The sequence below is a fragment of the Fundulus heteroclitus genome, chromosome 15, assembly GCF_011125445.2.
Source record: "Fundulus heteroclitus isolate FHET01 chromosome 15, MU-UCD_Fhet_4.1, whole genome shotgun sequence".
NCBI classification, from domain to species: domain Eukaryota; kingdom Metazoa; phylum Chordata; class Actinopteri; order Cyprinodontiformes; family Fundulidae; genus Fundulus; species Fundulus heteroclitus.
In genome coordinates, this window is record NC_046375.1 from 6,781,803 (window position 1) to 6,803,178 (window position 21,376).

Sequence of the window (21,376 nt, forward strand, 5' to 3'; positions counted from 1 at the left end):
TTCGTGCCTAATTGTAGAGCACAGTGGCTTGCAGAATGCCTATTAGTCCCGTGCTGAGTTGAGAGACATGCCAGCCCAGAAAACAAGAAAAACAACGCATTTTTTATGTAGACAAATACTAATCCATTCCTATTGAGAGTTTGCGTGCATAAACATCCTCGTGATTATCCACATGCACGCTTGGGCAATATAGAAAGAGAAGGCAAAGATAAAAACAGACCAGCCTTTTGTGTTTTAAAGCCCACACGCTGAAAACAAAGAGGTACACGTGAGAGTACATCGCTCATGAGTGTCTGTGTGTGTCCTTGGATTACTGCCTGTTGGTGTTTAAGCGCTGTTGGGGAAGACGAATAGGATGAGGAGAACGAAGAAGGCGAGGTGAGCAGAGATAGGGTGAAAGGAGTCACAACAACGGCGGTGGGGGAGGAGGTCGGGTGAGAAAAGGAAGCCCATATCTCCAAAATTCCCCATCCACTGCTCAGAGGCAGCGACACGGCAGCAGCTTCCCCCAGCCTTACACGGCTCAGTCTCAGTGATTTGGAGCTGAATTTATCCCCTAGCAACAAATACTAGCAGTCACTTTAGACTTATCAGTCCAGCAGTCGTGACTTCAACCTGGCAGCGGCTGTTTGCCCTTTCCCCTTGTCGGGATTGATCTGTATCAGCGATGATGAACACAATAGTTCCGCCTTCTGGGCAGAAGCTTACAAGCCAGAGGCAATAATGTCCAACAGAAGGGGTCAGGTGGCCCCCATACATGGAGGTCAGCACCTTACCACGGTCGCTGCTTTCCTGTACCCTCGCCAAGGCCGGGGAATTTTTTTGGAGGGCTGGCAAAGGCCGGCGAGTGACAAGAAAGGGGAATCCGCAGGAGAAAATGAGACATGGGCCGTTGGCTGATGTTCCCCGAGTGCATGTGTGTGTTTGTGCAGTAATTAAATCATGGGAGTTTCTGTGGAGCCCATGGCGCTTAGAGGAAGCATGGGCGCTGACTTAATTACAAGAAAACACAGGAAACTGTAATTACACACAATCGCACCTGCACAGCACCACCAGCTCTGACATAGAGTTGTCCAAACATTATTTACTACAGGAGCAGCTTTAACTTACTTTAATAATCAAACTCAGTGAGAGAGATTTCTCTATACCGACAGTGCCTTACCCTTAACTCTGTAGCCTAATTGTTTTGGGTGTTGAGTCATAGCCTGACTGTATCAGTTTTTCTGTGTTCGGATAAAAATAATTATGTTTATGAATGAACTCCCGTAAAAGTCGTCTTCTGCCGCCATTAACATGGAGCAATGGTATTATATGTCAGAGGTGGTCGGAAAAGGAACTGCAGGGAGTGTGCCAGAATGATAACTGAAATAGTGTTTGGAGCCACGTCAATTCGGCTCAGTTTAATATACTCCAATTATGTGGATTAGCTATTGTTTCCTGAAGAAAAAAGCCACTGAATGACATTTCTGTTGAATCCAGAGCTAACCACGGCGCAATTTTGTTCCGTTCTGGTTTGATGCAGTGTTCTGCCAAAACTTCTGTATATTAATTGTCGCTTTATAAAAAAAACAAAATCCTATTCGTTCTTTCAGTGTTTAAGTTTTTACTTTAACAATTAGACCTGGCGTGCACCCTATGAGGGTCACCCACATTTCACTGTTTACAGTTTCTTAAAAAACTATTTGTCCTTTTACATATTTCTTCAGTTCTTACTAGTTTGTCAGATTAAAAAAACAATTTTTAACATCAGATAAAAAACAATAACACTTGTCATAACTTATTCTATGTTCTCTACATTTATTAGTTTATGTAATCATTATTTTTTTCGTTTATTAAATGGAAAGGAATGCCAAAACCAAGGTTATCATAAAGAGAACAAAGTCGTTGCCCTCCTGGGATTAACTGGGATTAGTCACCTTTTCTTTGGTCTAATTTCTCTACCCGCAACCACATCTTAAAAGAGCCTGACCTGCAGAAGAAGAAATAAAAATGGACTTAAATACATCCTGCCTGAGAACAGAATGTAGACTGAAACATCCCAAAAAGCAACACCATTTGCTCATCTGAAGAAGTCCAAGAAACCTGAATGAAACACCAACCTTGACCTCCATTAGTCTGGAAAGATACAGAAATGGCAAATCAAGTATATGACTTTGACTCCAGTTGTACTTGAGCCACAAAAAAATAATACTTCAGACTTAACTTTTGCCCTGAAGAAGACTTGACTTGGTCTGTTATTGACTCACAATTAATTCATGTCAGTTGTAGCTTCAAAATAATGACCAAGTGAAGTAAACTTTACTTACCTGCAGCCTTTCCTCACTGCTTGAAGTATTTTAATGAAAACATAACTGCTATTACATTTAAAAGACTTAAAAATGGTTATCTAATGTTCATATGATAATTTACGCCTGAGGACAGTACAGATTTAGATTCTTAACCAACAGCGGTGCAAAATTAGAGCAGCACCAGATGTCATGGATTTGATGAGAAAATGTTCATTCTTGCCTTCGGAGACATGAGACTTGCCTCTGACTTGGGGGTTGAAATGGTTCTTTCAATTTGAATAATAATACAAGGCGCCTTAATGAAATACCTTTTCAAAAACAATGTATTCATTATTCTAATTTATTTATTTCCCACTCTCTTGCTTCGGCCTAATTAATTATATTGCATTGCATCAGATTAAACCGAATTGTATTTAAGTGAATCACAACATGCTGAATGGGAGTGGTGGAGAAGTGAATCAGCTTGTATTGAACCGTTTGTTCCTCATGTGTCTTTAATGTATTGGATCATCGACAACGTTTGAAGATGTGTATTGCCTTATGAAGCAAAGACACCCAAGCATATTTTGTGCCAAGAAGGAAAAGACAAAAAGGACAGCAGGGTATTGTCAGCGCAAAAAAGATATCATGTCATCCAGCTGGGTGAAATTGTCACATATAAATGCACAAAAAGCCTTTCAACCTCATAATGAATAAGTAATATATCGTAGTACAGACAGACACATAATTGTTTGCATACACTCACAGCCAAAGAGTTCCAGTTTAAGGCGACGACACAACCCGCAGCACTCTCCGGGTCGCCGTCACATAGACACGCTCAGGTTGCCTGCTGCGAGCTGCGCCTGGCCGCTTGTCAGATCAGCTGGTTTTCTAAATGATCTCATATTCTCTTGCTGCTTAACCGGAATGGCAGCGTACAGATGAAGCCGCCAGAGGGCCAAGTCTAGTTTGCCAGCCTGGGACCCAGAAATAAATAGAGCTGTCACTCATATGCCAGCAGCACACCAGAACAACATCCCGGCACAGTTATTCACGTCTTTGGATTTGTGCAAACCTTTAAAGGAGACATTTGTAAAGCTGTGATTACAAGCATGTGGGATGTAGGACAAGGGGGAGAAAAATGAAATCTCCTGATCTGAAATATTTTGTAATAGCTCTGGCTGTTTGTTCGGGAACATTGTTTTTTTCTGGAAGTTGAACCTCCATCGCAGTAGCAAGGCATTTGTAGCCTTCTGTTAGATTTCTTTCTCACAATGTCCTGCATTTAGCTATATCCATCTTCCTATCAACTAAGGCCACCTTCCCTCTTCATGGTACAGAAAACCATGTCCACACAATAATCCTCCAAAAACAATGTTTCCCAATACTATGTTTCCAGTGGGGATGATAAGATAAGATAAGATAAGATAAGATAAGATAAGATAAGATAGGCTTTATTGATCTCACATTGGAGAAATTCACATGTCACATCGGCTCAGTAATCAGTAATCACAGGAATCAGTAATCATGGTGTCTTTAGATAAATGTGCAGGTTTAGTTATATGCTAATCTCATCATTTTGCATTAAGGCCAAAAGCTAAAATCTGGTCTCAGCTGAAACCAACATCTTATGCCACATGTTTCCTATGTACCTAATATGGCTTCTGGATAAACTATAACTGTGACTTCTTAGGGTTTGCTTTCAACATCTTTCCACGTGCCACTCTTCTATAAAGACCAGCCTTGGGAAGTAAATGAGTAATAGTTGTCCTGTTGAAAGATTCACCCGCAAGAGCTGGCAATCTATGCAGCTCCTCCAGAGAAACCATTGGCCTCTTGGTAGCTTCTCTGATCAATGATCTCCTTGCCCGGTTTGTCAGTTTAAGTGGACGGTCACGTGTTGGTAGGTTTCCAGCTGTGTCATACTCATTCCCTTTTCAGACAATGACTTGTATGGAGGACTGACTCTGACATATTCAAAAATAAATATTCAAATAAATACAGAAATAAATACACGTTCATAGGCAAATGGTGTCCAAACAATCACGCAGGCTGCGATACCACTGGAGAACAATAGTGTCATTTTCTGCTGTAACCCATTAACTGAACGATGAGGTAGCAACATTTTTTATTATTTCTTTTTTTTTTTTTTTGCTTTTTAACAAAAGTTCAACATATCTCTCCGCACGACTAGCTGTAAATGAAACAGAGCCTACTGGATCCGCTGCTCCAGCTCAAATGGGTGCACTGAGCACAGGGGCTGTAGGTTCTGTCTGGCAAGACATCTGCCGACATCTGGGTCCATGTGAGCCGCTGACTAAAACACGTTCAATCAGAACATCCACACGACAGATAACAAAGTCTGGAATTACAGCGATGTTTTCAAATCAAGTTTTTAAATGCCTCAGTTCACTGATCCAACGTGACAGCGGCCGGTAGCGATGGCTATCAAGTTTCCACTACGGGACGCTGATGCTAACTAACCAGTAGGGAGCAGTTTTCACCTTAAGAATGCTCCCTCCTCATTTGCATAATGAGACTGAAATGAAAAAGAAAAAGAAAAAGGACAGGCATAAATAAATAGGGTGGAAGAAATAAATGAGGTAAAAATATAGAAAGGAAGAAAAAAAAAACTACAAAAATATTAAAACATAGACAGAAATAAATACATTTAAAAACTAATAAATTAATTAATTATGTTTAAAATAAGCTAAATAAAAGAAATATTTACATTTATGCCTCATTGTATAATTTAATTACTGCTTGCACTTATTTATTTGCTGTAATATTGTGTATTTATCTTATGCTTATGTATTAACTGAGCATGTATTTAATAATATTTTTTTATTTTTGAATATGTCAGAGTCAGTCCTCCATAGCCTTGAACCTTGTGTTGAGAGGTGTTTGAGACATGGGATATTATTTTTAAACCATGGCCCTGCTTTAAACTTCTCCCCAACTTCATTCTTGACCAGTCTTGTTTGTTTGGTAGTCTTCATAATGCTGTTTGTTCCTGAATGTTCTCCAACAAACCTTTTGAGGCCTGTACTCTTATTGAAATCGAATGAAACAAGGGTGGTCTAATTAGCTAACATGTGAAAGTAATTGGTTTGATTGGATTTTTTAAATACTCTTTTTTTTAGCACATCAGAGTAGCAACAGCAATTTCCCTCTGGGATTATTAAAGTATGTCTGATTCTGATTCTGAGAGTAAGGGGGCTAAATATATATGTATGATCAACTTTATTTGTAAAAAATAATGAATATCTATTTCTTTCCACTTTACAAGTTAAAACTGCTGTCCAACTTTCTATCCTATCCAGTTTATTAATTGATTTTAAAAGGTAGCAAATTTCATCTTCATCTTTTTCTTCGCGATCTCTGGAGAAACCAAACTGAAGAAGCTTTGGACCTTCTGAGGCAAATGAAAGTAAAAATTAACAACAAACTCAACAAACTATTAAATCATGATGGCATACGACTTCATTAGTAAATGTAAATGGACTATTTTTTTAAATGTTAATTTTATCTCTAGAATTTTGTTTTCTGGTTTTCCTCATTTTTCATAGACTGGGTTTGTATTGATGGACCAATTCTAAAAATATAATTTAGCTTTCCAATGGAAGCCAATTAAATTAACCAGCACATATGGAATCCCTTATCAGCTAACACAGGACACATTAGAGCAGCCCACATGTGGATGCTTGATGATGAAGGTGCTCTATAACTACTACGTGAAAAGGAGTAATGAGAGCATGTGAAGCCACAGGATTCAGTTGAGTGGTGAAGCAGCTAGGCTTGCTGCAATGATCGAGTAGATCACTGACAGTTTAAGTACAGTGCCATGATTGAAAGCGTATGTAAGGCATATTCTGCAGTTAGGGTAAAATGCCATGTGAGCAAAGTGGCGGAATTAAATTGACCGTGTGAACAAACTTGGAAAAAGTTACCGGCTCTTCATCAAGCAGCTTAAGATCTGCTTCAACTTGAAAGTGTCACAAAAAGTGAATGATGTAGAGTTAATGTGAAACCGCAAAAAAGAGTTTTGCATGTTTTACCAATGGATTTATGGGTATCCTCTGGGGACTCCAGCTTCTTCCCTCAGTCCAAAAACAAAAACTGTGGTGTTAATTGGTCTCAGGTGCCTGTGTTTCTCTGTGATGAACTGGTGACCGGTTCAGTGTGTACCCTGCCTCTTACCTAGAGACTACTGGAGAAAAACACCAGCCCAAACAACAAGCTGCTCAGCAAGAACAGGCAGGTATTGACAACTGATGGTATATTTTGGTATTTAAAAAAAAAAAACAACAACATTATTTTTCACCATTGGGATTTGAGTCTGAGACCTGGAATATTGTTGAAATGAATCTTACAAAGACTTGAGACTTGACTTGGACTCTAGATTTGGGACTTTATCTTAAGACATCAGCAGTTTGTAAGATTGATCAGAATGTCTGTGGACAATGACCTATTAATGATTCATGATGATCTGTCATGTTATCTGTCATTTAGATTTAATGACCACATGGATTTCTCTCAAACTGATCTATATGTCCATAACAGTAAGGCAATGTATATATATATATATATATATATATATATATATATATATATATATATATGTATGTATATGTATGTATATGTATCTATATGTATATATGTATATATATGTGTGTGTGTGTGCGTGTGTGTGTGTGAGAGAGAGAGAGAGAGAGAGAGAGAGAGAGAGAGAGAGAGAGAGAAAAAAAGAGAGAGACAGAGATAGATGACAAAACCATCTGATTCTTCAAAAGGAAGCCAATTAATTTAGCCAGCGCATGTGGAATACATGCATTTTATTTTTCCGAAAATCTAATTCCTACTCATTCAGTCATTCACTAGGTTACACCTCACTCTTTATTTTGCTATTTATAATCTACCTTGGAACATGTTTAGTGTTTAAAGTTAAAAAAAGGTTTTAGATGCATGGTTTAGTACATGGTTTCCTAAAAATCTGCCAAATTGTTAACCCCAAGCCCTGTAAATCACACTGCACATCCAGTAAACAAGTGTAAATTTTGAATGCAGATGTCAAAAGAGGAAGTCATTACTGCTTAATAATAATCAAATGAATTTACAATTGGTTTGTAACAGCCTCTTTGCGATGAGTGAAATGGTTGGAAAAGAGGGAGTATTTAGTGCTCTTGTGTTAAATAATAAATGGTTTTTACTTAAATTAAGTACAAACAGTACATAATTTTAATTCCTGACCTCCATGAAATAGCATAGGTCATGTTTTCCTTAAAGGAGCAAAAAGCATTTTTTTTTTTTTAGATAGAACTAAAAAATGGTTTTGTGAAGAACTAAAAGTGTCTTTTCAGATGGAGTATGGCATGACGTCACACGCTCCGTGTTGTTCTCCAGTCTCTTGTTTACAAAGCAAGACTGCATGTGCATGTTCCAATCAGAACCCATTATTACTACAAAAAACAACGGTCTTTGGCCAAGAAGTTGTCAGAAACTTCTTGTTTGACTTGGAGCTAGCTTTTCTCTTCTGGACAGGTGAGTAACAGTATGAAGTCAAATGTTTTTGTTGTAGTTGGTGTTACAGTCTGTTGTGTTGCCATGTTGATTTGATTCAATGTAATGCAACAATTGCGGCATGTGGGATAAATGTTGGAGTTTGACCAGCAATGGGCCAGGCATTACTGTCATGTGAGGCGAGTAGCCTGTAGCCTGGGTAGCACAGTTAGCATTGTTTAACGCCGCCCGGCGGGCTTGTGAGCTGCCTGCCGGGCTGCTCACAAGCCCGCCTAAATAAATAGCCTGAATGTTCACATTCAAGCTATTCTTTTTTTTTTTTTTAACCAAAAATGTAAAATTGAAACAGTTAACAGGTCTGGTGCTCACACTTTTATAGTAGAGAGAGGTGTGGCTTGGCACTCATCTTGTTTTGATCCACAGCGCAACTAGTGGTGACATTTTGCTTATTGCTCTTTTAAATGTTTTGAGACAGAACGGACCAGTGCAGTTCATTGTCCTTGTTCCATGTCTGCTGCAATCAACAGGTAGAGACCGCATGGTCTTACCTGTAACATGTAGTCCATCATGTTGTAACTTATTCCTCTGTTCCAATCATAGCAGCTGTCATGTCCCAGGATCAGACGACAAGCCCCTAGTGGCAAACATCCACTAAACCAATCTATCATGCAACTGTTTTCTGTACCCACCTTTGTTAAACTGGACATAATAAATGTTACTATTGTTTTTAAAGAAAGACTGGTTTGTCAGGATTTGCACGATGTGTGCTGGTTAAAAGGCCAGAATTCAAATTATAATATTTGCTAAAAAGGTAGACTAGCTCCTCCGGTGCGCAACAATGTTATGACTCAACTACAAATGGTTGTTAGTGTGTTTCTTTTGACACATCACAAGTAGCTGATGTGTTGCCCTGTGGAGAAAATTCTCATAATATTTATCGGTACTATGAGCAGTTAATGGAATACGAATGGTTTCTATGTAGAAATTACACAGACAGCTGTCAGAGCTAAATCTGTAGTACAATATCAATATCCCGCCCCAAAAAGGACCGCTACTGAAAGTGTTGGGCTCCGTAACACGGAATTGTGGAACTGCTAACTCCTTGAAGTCATTCATGGTTTTCTGAACCAGAAGCTGTACAGTCCTCGGTTGACACCTAATCGACACAGACAGCCCTCCCAGCTTGCTCCCAAAACGCACAAACATGTACTGTCACACTACAAAACTCTGATATACACACGTTATGCTTGCATGCACGCATCAAAGCTCGAAACACCATGAGCTATTGCACCCTCTGTCAAACAGATGCTTTATTCCTTTCCCTCTCACACTTTCAGGTATATCATAAGGAAATGCTCCCATGCACAAGACACACAAATGCACAAAGATGCACACTCTGACCATCTGGTTAGGTGTACATACTTTGCAATAATGATAGAATTGAGCATAAAATAATAAAAACCCCGACATGAGACTGGCATGCTGCTACTTTTGTGTCTGGATACCAGAGGCAGAAACTCCTCAGTGACTTGCACTAGGTGCATGGGAATAAGTGCACGAATGCATTTGTAGCAGGTGCACACACTCGCTGACAGATTAATGTGGATCTGTGTTATGCTGACAGTCCAGGCATTTAAGCAGGCTGGGGTTGCGCATGGTGTAAGCTTTTTCCTGTGAGTACTTTGAAAAATGTGAAAGGAGACCAACACTCTCTGTCCCTACGTCTCCTCCAAGGAGAAGAACCCATTGAGAACACTGCATGAAAATATAAAAACAGGTTGTACAATCTGACTTATAAAATCATTACAAAGGAAAACGTCCCTGTGGGATAATGTGGGATATTAATGTTTATGGACACTTAAATCCTCCAGAGCCTCCAGCTACAGTACATTACTTCGCTCTGTTCATTTTTGTATGAGGCCCAGCTTTTGCCAGCATGCCTTGGAGAGCATATACACGGCTGCAAAGCCACTTTAAAGCGCATGAATTAGATACGAGGTTGATATAGAGATGTGACAGATCCGTTGGCCTTTGCGGCGCATTGCAGCCCGAAAACTGTGCAACAATATAGGTACCAAAAGAAAGATTGGAGAAGAAAGCCAGCTTGGGAGTTAAGTCATGGGGAGGAAAAAAAAGGCGGGAGAGATAAGTGGATATAGCAGCAGACTTCACATAAACACATGATCAGGCAGGAAATGCATGTTTGAGTCGACGGGTCGAACAGTGAGCTGCACGCATCGAGGCATACACGTGAAAAGGACAAGACTCTCCACAACTGACCAAGCCACTCCACTTGAGCTGATTGATTTCACATCACTTCTGTATCCCCCATCACTGCATGCTTGAAGGGCTGCAATGGCTCCACTATTTCACTGCTACATGCCTGCCCAACCACACTATGTTTACAGCACGGCCTTTCAGTGTGGGCATCAACCACCGTGTGTGCGTGCATGTGTGTGTGTGTGTGTGCATGTTGGGGACAGCACCAGCAGCTGGTAACTGTACACATGGTGACATTTTTGATGATGACATGCCACACATGTCTGCTTGTATCCAAGACAAGACGGAGCCTCTGCTGCCACCGTGCCTATTGTTTTCTTTTCCTTGTCAACAGCCTGAAATAGATTTTCTTAGCTAGTAAGGAGAAAATAAGGCGCTTTTCTAAGGTAATGATACCACTTGAACATTTTTGCCACATTGCAAGCACATTGCTATGTACTTTAGCAGTTTTTTTTTTTTTTTGTTGTTGCTGTGATCAGAACAAAGCAATGCATAACTTTGAACCGGAAGGAAAATGATAAATGGTTTTCACTTTTTTTTCATGAATAAAAATCTCAAAAGATGGATGATGCTGGTTGCAAAACAATCCTGGAATAACCAGCCAGAGACTGCAAAAGACTTATCCATGACTAGGTTCACCTTCTAGCTGGACAAAGACCGTAAAATACAGCTAGCACCTCAACTGAAAGATTTAGAACAACAGATATCCACATGTAATAGTGGCCTAGGCAAAGACCTAAATCCAATTGAGAATCCTCGACAAGACATGAAAACTTGTGTTCACAGATGCTCTTTGGCCAATCCGACTAAGCCTGAGCTATTTTGCAAAGAAGAATGGGATTAATCTCAGTCTCTAGATGCATAAAGCTGGTAGAGACATACCACAGCAGCGAAAAGTGGCACACAAGAAAGCTGAACACATATGCAAACCACACTTTCAGATTTTTTTTTCCAAAGCAACTTGAAACCCTTGTATAATTTTCCTTTAATACAGTCTATTTCTTTTGGTCCTTTACATAAAGTCCCTATTCAATACATTGAGGTTTGTGGTTGCAAAACCACACGATCTAGAAAGCCTCAAGGCATATGAATGCTTTTGCAAGGCACTGTAAATTCACTGATTAAGAAAAATTGCATTTTATATAAAATTTTCTTATTCGTGTTTCTTCAGCAAAACTCTGAAATCTGATTTAGAAATGTCAGGCAAAGGTTTTTTTGGTGCATTTTTCTTTTTCACAGTTTGCTCTCAAAAGAAGACTCAAATCACATTTTGATGTTAAGTTGTTGTATAAAAAGAAAGATAAGAGTCTCATCTGTAATTTTGAGTGGAATTGTCTGCTCTACAGATATTAAGCTCTATAGTTGTTATACCCCTCTGCAGCTACTTTTGCGATCTCTATTCTTTCCATTTGTATTCTTTCTTTGTGTACTGAAGGATCCCTACAAAAGATTTCCATCAGACGGATAATTTAAAAGGCTTTATTCTGAAATGTCAAACGTGATAAAATGGTTGTTTCATCTTAGATGCTGCTTGCCTTGTTGGCCACAAAATGTCCTGTCTTATCTGAGAGTTCTCCATGCAAGGCACGGATGAAAAGCTTGATTAACACTTGAAAACCCAGCGAATGTTCTTACTCTTCAAGGAGAGCAAACAAACCCTTAATTGATTGTGCGAACACTGCTTCAACGGCTGATTTCGCAAACCACCAGTTAGTGTAGAAATGTGTCAAGGAGAGTTTTTTTTCTTCCGGAGAGCCAAACTAATTATACATATTTGCTTATAGGTTTTACTCTGTTTAATATTCAAGCTTTCAGTTTTGACTTTACTTTTTGGTACTCTGTGTGTTTGAGATCAGGATGGGTGATATTAGGGCAAACGGGAAGAGCGCTACTGCAAACTGGTGCTAGTCCTGTTATTTTTTTAATCACACTGCTGTGCTGACATTAGCATAGATCGTGCAGCAATCCATAAAACATTGCTCATTAACAAGGTTGGTATTTTTGATCCATAATTAAGGAGTATATTTTTACACTGTGCCTTGCAAATGTAGTCATACCCCTTAAACTGCTTCACATGTTGTTTTCCCAAACTTCAATCTATTTTGTTGTGCCTGTGCAGGAAATACCACAAACTGGAAATATAATTTCTTGCAGCAACAGCAGATATTGCATCTTAACATATATCAACCTGCCATATTGAAACTTCAGATTGTATATCAATAAATGTCCCTTGAACATTAAAATTATTTTAAGTAAAACTTTTTTAAAAAATATTTCAGTGTAATAATTAGAAAACATACATCAATGGTAAAGAACATGTTGAAAGGAGCCAGATTGGCTAAAGATTCTAATTTAATAAATAATGAAAAGTTAAATTTTCCACCAAAATAAACAAACTGGCCAAATTCCATGTCATTTGCTTCTGCAAAATTATACAAAAATAATAAAAAAACACAAAAATAGGACCTGATGTATTTAAAAAAAAACATTGGTCAAAAATTATAATTCTTGCATTTCACTGTATATTTAAACTGAAGATTCAAGCTGCAAATCCTAAGAACAAGCCTGACTGTGTTTCACATGCTGTGCACTTTAGCGTTTGCAAATAAATATGTATGTCCATGTATAATTTAAAAAGCTCTACATTCTGTATCAATCTTGTTTTTTAACTGAAAGTATTTACTGCAGCATCGCTCTCTGTTTCCATCAGTGGAGAACCTGTCTACAATAGCACACCGTTGTAAGGAGTACAAGAGGATGCTTACAAGGGGAAAAAAGTGTTACCTTCAAAACAAAAGATGATTTAAAAATAAAAGAAACATGGCATAAACATCACCTTATCCATGTTTAATTTTCCCTTTTTTTCGTGTGTGCTGATTCAAGGATACCTAAAGCGATGGAAGTGGCTCTCAGGCTGTAAAATACACTGTTCTGATTTAGACCATTACTTTGTAGCTCTGGTAGCTTGTAGAGTATCTCTTCCTGCTGTAGTGTGAACCTCAACTCCAGCCTCCAGTCTTTCGCAGTTCCTAACAGGTTTTTTTCCAGGATTGCCCTGCATTTTGCTCCACCTTCCCGTTAACTCTGAGCAGCTCCCCTGCCTCTAGTAGAAAACATCTCCTCCGCAGCATGATCCTGTCACCAAGGATTTGCATGGGGGTCAGGGTGATTATGCAGTGCTAGTTTCCCCCCCACAATGTTTTTTTAATATTTAGACCAAAATGTACCATATTGCTCTCATTTGCCCAAAGCGCATGTTCGTGGTGTCCCCCACGAGGCTTGTGGTAAACTGGACTTCAACAAGTCTTGCACTCTTCCATGCAGACCAAATCTGAAGAATGCACAACCACTTTTCACTCACGGTGGGCTAATGTAAATGATATCCAAAGGCAGTTGGTTGTACTGGATTTAAGGGTGTCAGCGTATAGGGGGATGAATACATTTGTGCCCCACATTTCTCATATTTCTAAGTCCATGTCAATTTTATTTATAGAGCACTTTTAAAACTGTTACAACTGCACCAAAGGGCTGTACAACAATTAGCAGATCCAAATCATATGACAGCTTTGAACAATTACAATAAGTCACAAGGACTTAAAAGCCAAGGAATAAAAATGGGTTTTTAAAAGCCCCTTAAAATGATCTAAGCCTTAATCTTGCCTTATATGAGTAGGCGAATTGTTTCTTAGGCTAGGAGCCACATCAGAAAAGGCATGATTGCCTTTACTCTTGAGTCTGGATCGAGGAACATCTAGTAAAAGTAAGTGTAAGTGTAAACATGAAATCATGTAATTTGAGAAACTTGTTTCATTTTCTTCCACATTAGAATTATTCACTGTGTTGTGCTGGTCTATCACATAAAATCCCAAATAGCTACATGAATGTTTGTGCTTGTAATGTGACAATACGTTCGCAAGGCTTTGTGATTTGCATGCGACGGCTGCAGTTCGCCCCTACCTAGGCCATGTTATCGTTCAGCATGGTGGCTATTGATTCGCCGTGCCATTTGGCTATTGATCGGAGTAGATCCCATTATGTCAGTGATATTGTAGCCCTCCGGAGCACAGTAAGTTTAAAGAGGAGAACCAGCCACTGAGAACTGATGGGATGAGCTGAATCAGATGCAAACAGCGGCGCAGTAACATGTAGCTTAGGATAGCACGCCTTAGCCCAAGAACGAGGGCTCTCATTCCTTTAGTGTATAACTGTGCCAAAGGGAGCTATAGAACCACAGAGAATAATGACACTGACTGTTAGAGAAATGCAGATTTTTGTATTAGTGAAGCTCACTGCAGCCTAATATCCCCTGTGACAGCCATTGCCTACCAGAATGCCTTCTGTTGATCACTCAAATTGACCACAACGCACTACGCGGCGGGGTGTAGAGGAGAAGGGAGGATTTTCATTGGTCTGGGATGATTGGGGAAAGAAAAGGGAAAAGGGGAGGGGGGGTGAGTAGGCGTTCATTGCCACTGCCTACTCTCTTTCTGTTCAAACCGACCTGTCATGTATTTATAGCAATATTGAATTTAATTGCATTTCTAGAATAGGGCGCTACATTTTAAGAGACCCATAAACGGTATTCCAGGCATGCAAGAACACGATCCACCGTGCAAAGAGCATGTAAAGTGCATACTCATGGAAATCAACCTGGCCTGCAATTTGTGTAATGCAAAAAAAAAAAAAAGAAAAATCTGAAGCGAAAGCCCCTCAGCCCGCTGTGTCCTGGATACCAGTGCCGGCTGGTAAGTGCTGACCCTAAGGCTGTGCGCTGTGCCATGTTTCTCAATGAGGCACGGTTTGCCACACGGAAGAGGTACCCCACTGGGTGGCAAATGACTGTTAAACGGGCTAAGAGATGACGTGAGATACTGTAAAAAGCCGTGAGCTGAGCCTGTCATGAGCTCTCCATCCAACCCCGACCGCTTCATTTTCTAACCAGACGAAGACGGTTTACACAAAGGTAACAAGCAGTTGTAGGTCCTGGCCTTTACAGGCGCGCTGCTCAGACTCAAATTCACGGTCTGTTTATTAGATAATAAATTGAGTGTGAAGGATTAATTTGCATTTACTTCATCATTCCAGTGATACAGAGCAGCAATTTCTATACAGCGGTGCCTTGAGCTTAATATCCCAGAGTATAAAAAAAAAAAAAACACAACAACTTACACACCGATTTCTGATTCCTTTCTTTCAAGGACACCAGAGTATGAGGGCCATGGCAACATCCATGCTTTTTGCTACCTTCCACTTAATTCTCGTCGCTCAGAGTCTGTGCTCAAATATCAGACACGCTTAGCGCAGTGCCGAGAGTTATCCAATATTAAGTGTAATCAAAATCATAATGAACATCATTAAAATCAAACTGGGGCGCACATCACAGTGGCTTAACATGGCCAGGATGAATGTGTGCCTGTGTGTGTGTGTGCTTAAAGCTATCAGAGCCTGTTAGAGTGCCTCAGGGAAAGCCCCATGGGGGTCACTTCTTATTCAAAGCTAGGCTGACATGGCTTTACATTTTGAGAATTATTATTTTTAAATTCTTTTAAAGAGCTGGAGCCTGACAGCTGAGTAAGCCATATTAAAGTTGCCAAAGAGAAGGGATGCTGGGTGGCCACATCAATGCCAAGCACCACCCTGGGTACGCAAAGGCCACATGGTTAATCCAAGACACAGCTAATGCTCTGCTTGGATTACAGAAAGTAAAAAAAAATGAATAAATCCCTTGAATTTGACAAGATTTGCTAACATTTGAGATACTGCTCTACTGCTCTACTTAATAACTGGTTGTTTTGTTGTGTCCCCAGTAAATAGTCTTTGATTGGAGGTAATGGCAAACCCAGCCGACTCCTAAAGGATCATGGATTCGTGGGTCGATTACCGTTGTCATTATATACATTTTTTAAATCAATGTTTCAAAAGTGGGCAGATTTTCTGCCATGCTATTTTCTTTGCTTTGAAGTCATTTATATGAGTTCATGTGAATGAGTGACCAAACATCCTGTTGTACAAAAGAAGCAAATTAGGCTCTTTGGAAATATTTTCAATCATGGAAAAGCATAACAAAGTCGCTGTAAAATAAATGTTATAGGCAACCTATTAAAGCTATAACAATTTGGGAATGCACTGATCCAACATATTCAGGGTGAAACTTATTTCCAGTTTTCTTTGAAGTCTGACTGGCTCATTCCAATTTTGACTGATTCCTGTTTTTCTTTTCCTAAGGACTATGACACGTAAAGGAAAAAGTGCCGCAGCTTGCTTGACGTTTTTTCTTCCAAAGCACCAATTCACCACAAAATCGCTCACGTACACCCCAATTCAAATTCAGTTTATGAAGCTGGTTGGTGTCAGCAGAAGTCCAGTGGTTGTATCTTGACTTTGCATTAATCCCTCCTCGTGTGCAAGCATGGTGATATGCTTAACAAGCATGTGATTTTCAGTTGTATGATGCATTTGTAGACTTAAAATGGTGGCAAATCTTACTTGCTGTGCTTTTAATGAACAGATATAATATAGTTTTAAGCATTTGGCTGGCTGATCATTAATCGGAGGCTATCCAGAGAAAAATTAAGAGATCGACTTTGCAGTATTCACCAATTTGCCATAAAAAAAATTAACAGTATGATTATTCAACTCTGCTGTTGAAAAAAAGAAGAAGCAATAATGTTCTCCATTTTGCTTTTAATTTTTGTGCAAATATTGTGACACGAGTATTTTCGTTTAAGGCTACTATACCTATAGGCTCTCACCAGTGGCCCATGCGTAAAACCGAGGGTCAAAAAAACAAAAGTAGAATGTGTACAAATATACATCCTTATTTGGGGGAATAAATCACATTGCTCTAAATTATTAACATGCTTCACTCTGGGTCTGACCATACAGCCTCATCCCTGTCCAATACGTGGTCCAGCACCATCACCTGTTCATTAATCTAGTTTATCGTGGTTTAGAACATGGCAGGGGGTACAGAATCTCACATTTGTGGGCAAGAAATTGAACTTCTGTAACTCAATAGTACAATGAAATGTGCGGGGTGAAAGGGGTGAGTGTCATTATCAGTCAATCTGTAATATGGGGAAGTGAGATCCACGGGGGTCGTATGGATTATAAACGCGCGCGTTCGCGCACGCGAGCTGAGAGCGGCTGGGCTGGTTCTCGCGCGCGGACCTGAGGCACGAGCCGCTGCTGCTTAGGCACGCGCTGCCTCTCGAGCCAGCTGCCTTAAATAAAGCTGACGAGACCAAACGGAAGCTCGCCGTTTATCAAAGCAAAGGAGGGATAAAACGCTCCCGTTGCCAGTTTCCAAAGATGTTCTGTGACCATTTGGCACCTCACGTTTATCTCATAAATCGCCCTCAATAAAAAAAAAAAAAAAAAAAAAAAAAAAAAAAAAAAAAAAAAAAAAAATCAGATGAAATAAAAAAAAAAAATGCACCTGAAAAGCGACAAGAGGAGTCAGGATAAGAATGGCTGAAAGTGAAAGAGCAGCTAAAAAATTCAAATGCTGAAGCGTTAAACTTCACCTAAACTGGACTTTACTGTGATTTTGTTTCAACCGCAGTGAATGCCACGCTAATTTCGATTTGTGTCATCTCTTTTCAGAATGTGAAAGAGTGATTCGGTGTCGTTTTCTATCCCGCCCTTTCCCGTTACCCTGAATATACACGGAGGCGAAAAGCTGCTGCTGAACTCCGCTCTTACCTACAGAGGACGGCGAGTCACTGTCCAGGGTCCCCGGGATGCTCACTCTCTGTCCGGGGTGCTGAATCTCATCTCGGGCTCTGCGTAAGGTGGCTTTGTAAATCCGCTGCGTGGAGTCGCTGAAAACGGCGGTACAATAGGGAAGGGGAGAAAAAAAAAAAAAAAAAAAAAAAAAAAAAGGAAAACTGCTGCCTGCGGCTGTGAAGTTAAAGAAAATCCCAATCCCAACACGTTGCTCGGAACCCTTTAGCAAAATACGTGAATTCACATTCAGGACCGTGAATCTAGACAGCGAAGCCTGTTGGCCAAATGGAACCGCTTTGGCAAGTGTAATTGCTGAGGCTTCTTGGCCAGCTGCTTCTTCCTCCGGATAGGCTTAAACACCTACCCCTCCTCCCTCTCCCCCTCTCTCTCTTCCCTATCCCTATCTCTCCTGTTCTCAGTCTCTATCAATCACAGCTCCCATTCAAATATGTTGGAGCGACATGAAGCGAGAGGCTAATTCTGTAGACTTGCAACAGACATGAGCGAATTACTGCCGATTCTGGCACAGGGCTCACTGTGATAAAGGCATCGTTGATTGGACTATAAAGTCAGAACTGAAGAGACGGTTAATTCTTATTTTGGACAAACAGCTCTGATGTAAAGACGTTTGCATTTAGTTTTAAACCAAGAAAGGTTTTTTTTTCTGCTAAATATTTTAATTGCACATAACAGCGACGCTGCAGAGATTAGTTACAAAACAAGAAGAAACACTATAATAATTAGTTTGGCAAAATGCCGTTCTTGTATCAAGCAATAACATTATTTTGTAACAGATTCAATTCTGGTAACTAAATGCAGAATCGCAAATTATTTAAAACATATAAATGATAGAAAAGGGGAAACAGAATCAGTGAGAAAATATACACCTATATTCAGAATTAGAGCCAGGTGTTTAAAGCAGCGAGTAAAACTGAAAATCCTTATAACAGCTTTTATTTCCACACATGCAAACATATTGGGAACACTGCGCACTGTGTTACCAATCAAAACACGAAGAAAAATGTAACACAGTTTTTTTTTCTTTGTCACTCCAAACAAAGTAAAATTGAAAAAAAAGAAAAGTCTGCATTTTTCATTCCAAATTGAAAAACTACAAAAATGATGGAGGCTTTAGAAAAGCCTGAACAATCAATTTTCACTAAATGTTGTATGAATTGGTGATGGGGGGGTGGAGTCGTCTAACAAAACCTCAAAGACCCAAAAATAACACTTTTTCTTTCATCAGTCCATAAAATGTCAGTCATTGTTTCTTTCTGCGAATTAAAACCTCATCAGCTCATGTAATTCTTTCCAACAACAGAATTTTGCTGATACTGTAGCTTGGCTTCATACAGACATCTGCTAACTGTTACCGTACTCACAAGCAACTGCAGATCTCTTTTGATAACCTTAAGGCTAATCACTAGCTGAGTTGTTGCCATGTTTATTATTCTTTGACCCTTTCAACTGGATGGTTACTGTTTTTGTTCATATTTATCTGTTTTCTCATTTTAAATCATTTTAAACCATTGCAGCTGAACAGCCTTTTAATAGTGGAATGCACTATAACCAGCGAGCACAACATTTGCTGCATTCATCCTTAAATAAGAGCTAACAGTTTGAAATCAATCCTTCACAGAATGAATGACTGAACTTATCAAACCCACCACTGCTATTTTTTTAGAGCAGTCCTTTCAAATTATGATTTAGTTAAACACAATCAGCATGTATTTGTCGTGACTGTTGGATCTGTTTGTTGGTTAGACTCTATCATACATACTAGTAAGTTATTTGCCATGTCTTTATTTCCCGTGAGTGATTGAGTCGGTTAATAATGTTCGACTGTTGTTATTTTGAACTGAAGCATGGGAATGGACATTTTACTAAAATCTGTCGGTGAAATTTGTCTTATAGGACCATAGAGAGGTGGGCATGATGATGGCTGTAACTTGAGATCAAACATAAGCTGGGACCATGCTATGAGAAGTTTTAATATTTTCTATGCAGTTTAATTAGTTTTTGGTTGTGGATCTTTTTTTTGTCCTCCATCACATGGAACTTTTTAAGTGCTAAGTCTGACCTTGCATGGTTGTCTTTTTAAGTGTTTGTTAGCAATGTGACTGTCTGGCGACATCTCTGGGGTTTTAGCCCAGCATGCAGTAGCAGTGCTGGACTCCAGCAGTCTGGGACTAAATTGGGAAAGGATAAATAAACATTGCAATGTATTTTTCTTTTTCAGAGACACCACTGCCCGGTAGTGCATGGTGTGGTGGTTTGTACTGTTGCTTTACAGGTTGTACATGGCTAATTTAAATCTCTCTCGGGGCCTTTGTGTGTGATGTTTTCTGTTCCCAATAGCATTGTGGAGACTTTCCTGGATTTCCAGCTTGTTCTCAAAAATTACTTGTGCGTTAGGATCACCCGTCATTGTGACCCAAAAGAAAGTAAAGCAAGCTGAGTAATTGGATGATGGATTTGAGCAACCTCAATGGAAAATAAAATTAGGTGCTCAATAAACAGTGGTTTAAAATGTTTCACCCTTTTTTACACTTGCAGTTATACCTTTCATTTAAGAATAAAATCTACAAATCATAGACAAAATAATGGAAAGCATAAATGTTTTCCTTTCATGGAGCAATTTTATTTATTTTATACCCAAAAAATGACAAAAAAGAGGAAAATAAAATAAGATGTAATGGTAATGATGATAGTGATTGATAAAAACAACTATCCACAATGTCTAAATGGAGATAAAAAAAAAAAACACATAGTGGTAGAGGCCACACAATCAGTGTCCTCACCTGGATGTCCATACACTGTGCAGGACAAAAATCTGCACTTTCACATTTTTGTAGAATATAAAAAAAATACTTTTATCACTACAAGTCTACATTGAAATGCTTTATACTCTTCTTAGTTTGTCCAGACATAATCTCAAATATCATTTGTCCTCAATGATAAATGCTCCCCAAACATTGTTGCAATCTGGAGTATTTTTGATTATCCTGAAAATATTCATTGATTCTGTGAAGTCTGCAATATCTAAAGCTTGTTTTCTGTTGAAACATATTAACATAGGTTAATTGACTGAAATGGTGATCTTTTGAATCAGAAGTTTACTTAACATTATTTTCTTACGTCTGTTTTATCATCTTCTTGCTCTTCCTGATACGCCTTTACAAGATGCAATTGTGTGTTTTTTCCAGGAAAACTGTGATGCAATAAAAAATCATGATCCGATGTAAACAGGATTTTTATAGGGATTGTGTTACTGTTTACAGAGAGTAAAACATCCAAAGACAAAAATTCAGATCAATAGTTTACATATCATCTTGTGCTGTTTCTCAGGTCTCATTAATAGCACACTTTGAGTATTTTGGAACAGATAAAACTAAGGAGGCACTGCCTCTAGTTTGATTTCAGTAGTCCAGGCACTTCTTTATAATATCTTTAACTTACATAATTTCAACCCCAGTTCAGCACCTAAGTACAACGCTGTGGGTCCAGTTAAGCATGTGGACGGTATTATTTCAGTGAAAGAAAATTGTATTTTCTGAGAGAGATACCCTGGTGGTAGAGGA

The 21,376-nt window shown here is 39.2% G+C and overlaps 1 protein-coding gene across 2 annotated transcripts in view; it reads right to left on the minus strand.

Moving 5' to 3' along the window:
• The window catches only part of tmem121ab (transmembrane protein 121Ab), a 79,234-nt gene extending 61,069 nt beyond the window's left edge, over window positions 1-18,165 (minus strand). The window contains exon 1 of one of the 2 annotated variants that reach the window (XM_021324926.2): window positions 17,776-18,165. The gene's annotated coding sequence lies outside the window, so the exon portion shown is untranslated. Of the gene's footprint in view, window positions 1-17,771 lie in introns of both variants that reach the window. The other variant, XM_012879325.3, reaches the window with a different exon arrangement.
• Between the last annotated feature and the right edge of the window lie 3,211 nt (window positions 18,166-21,376).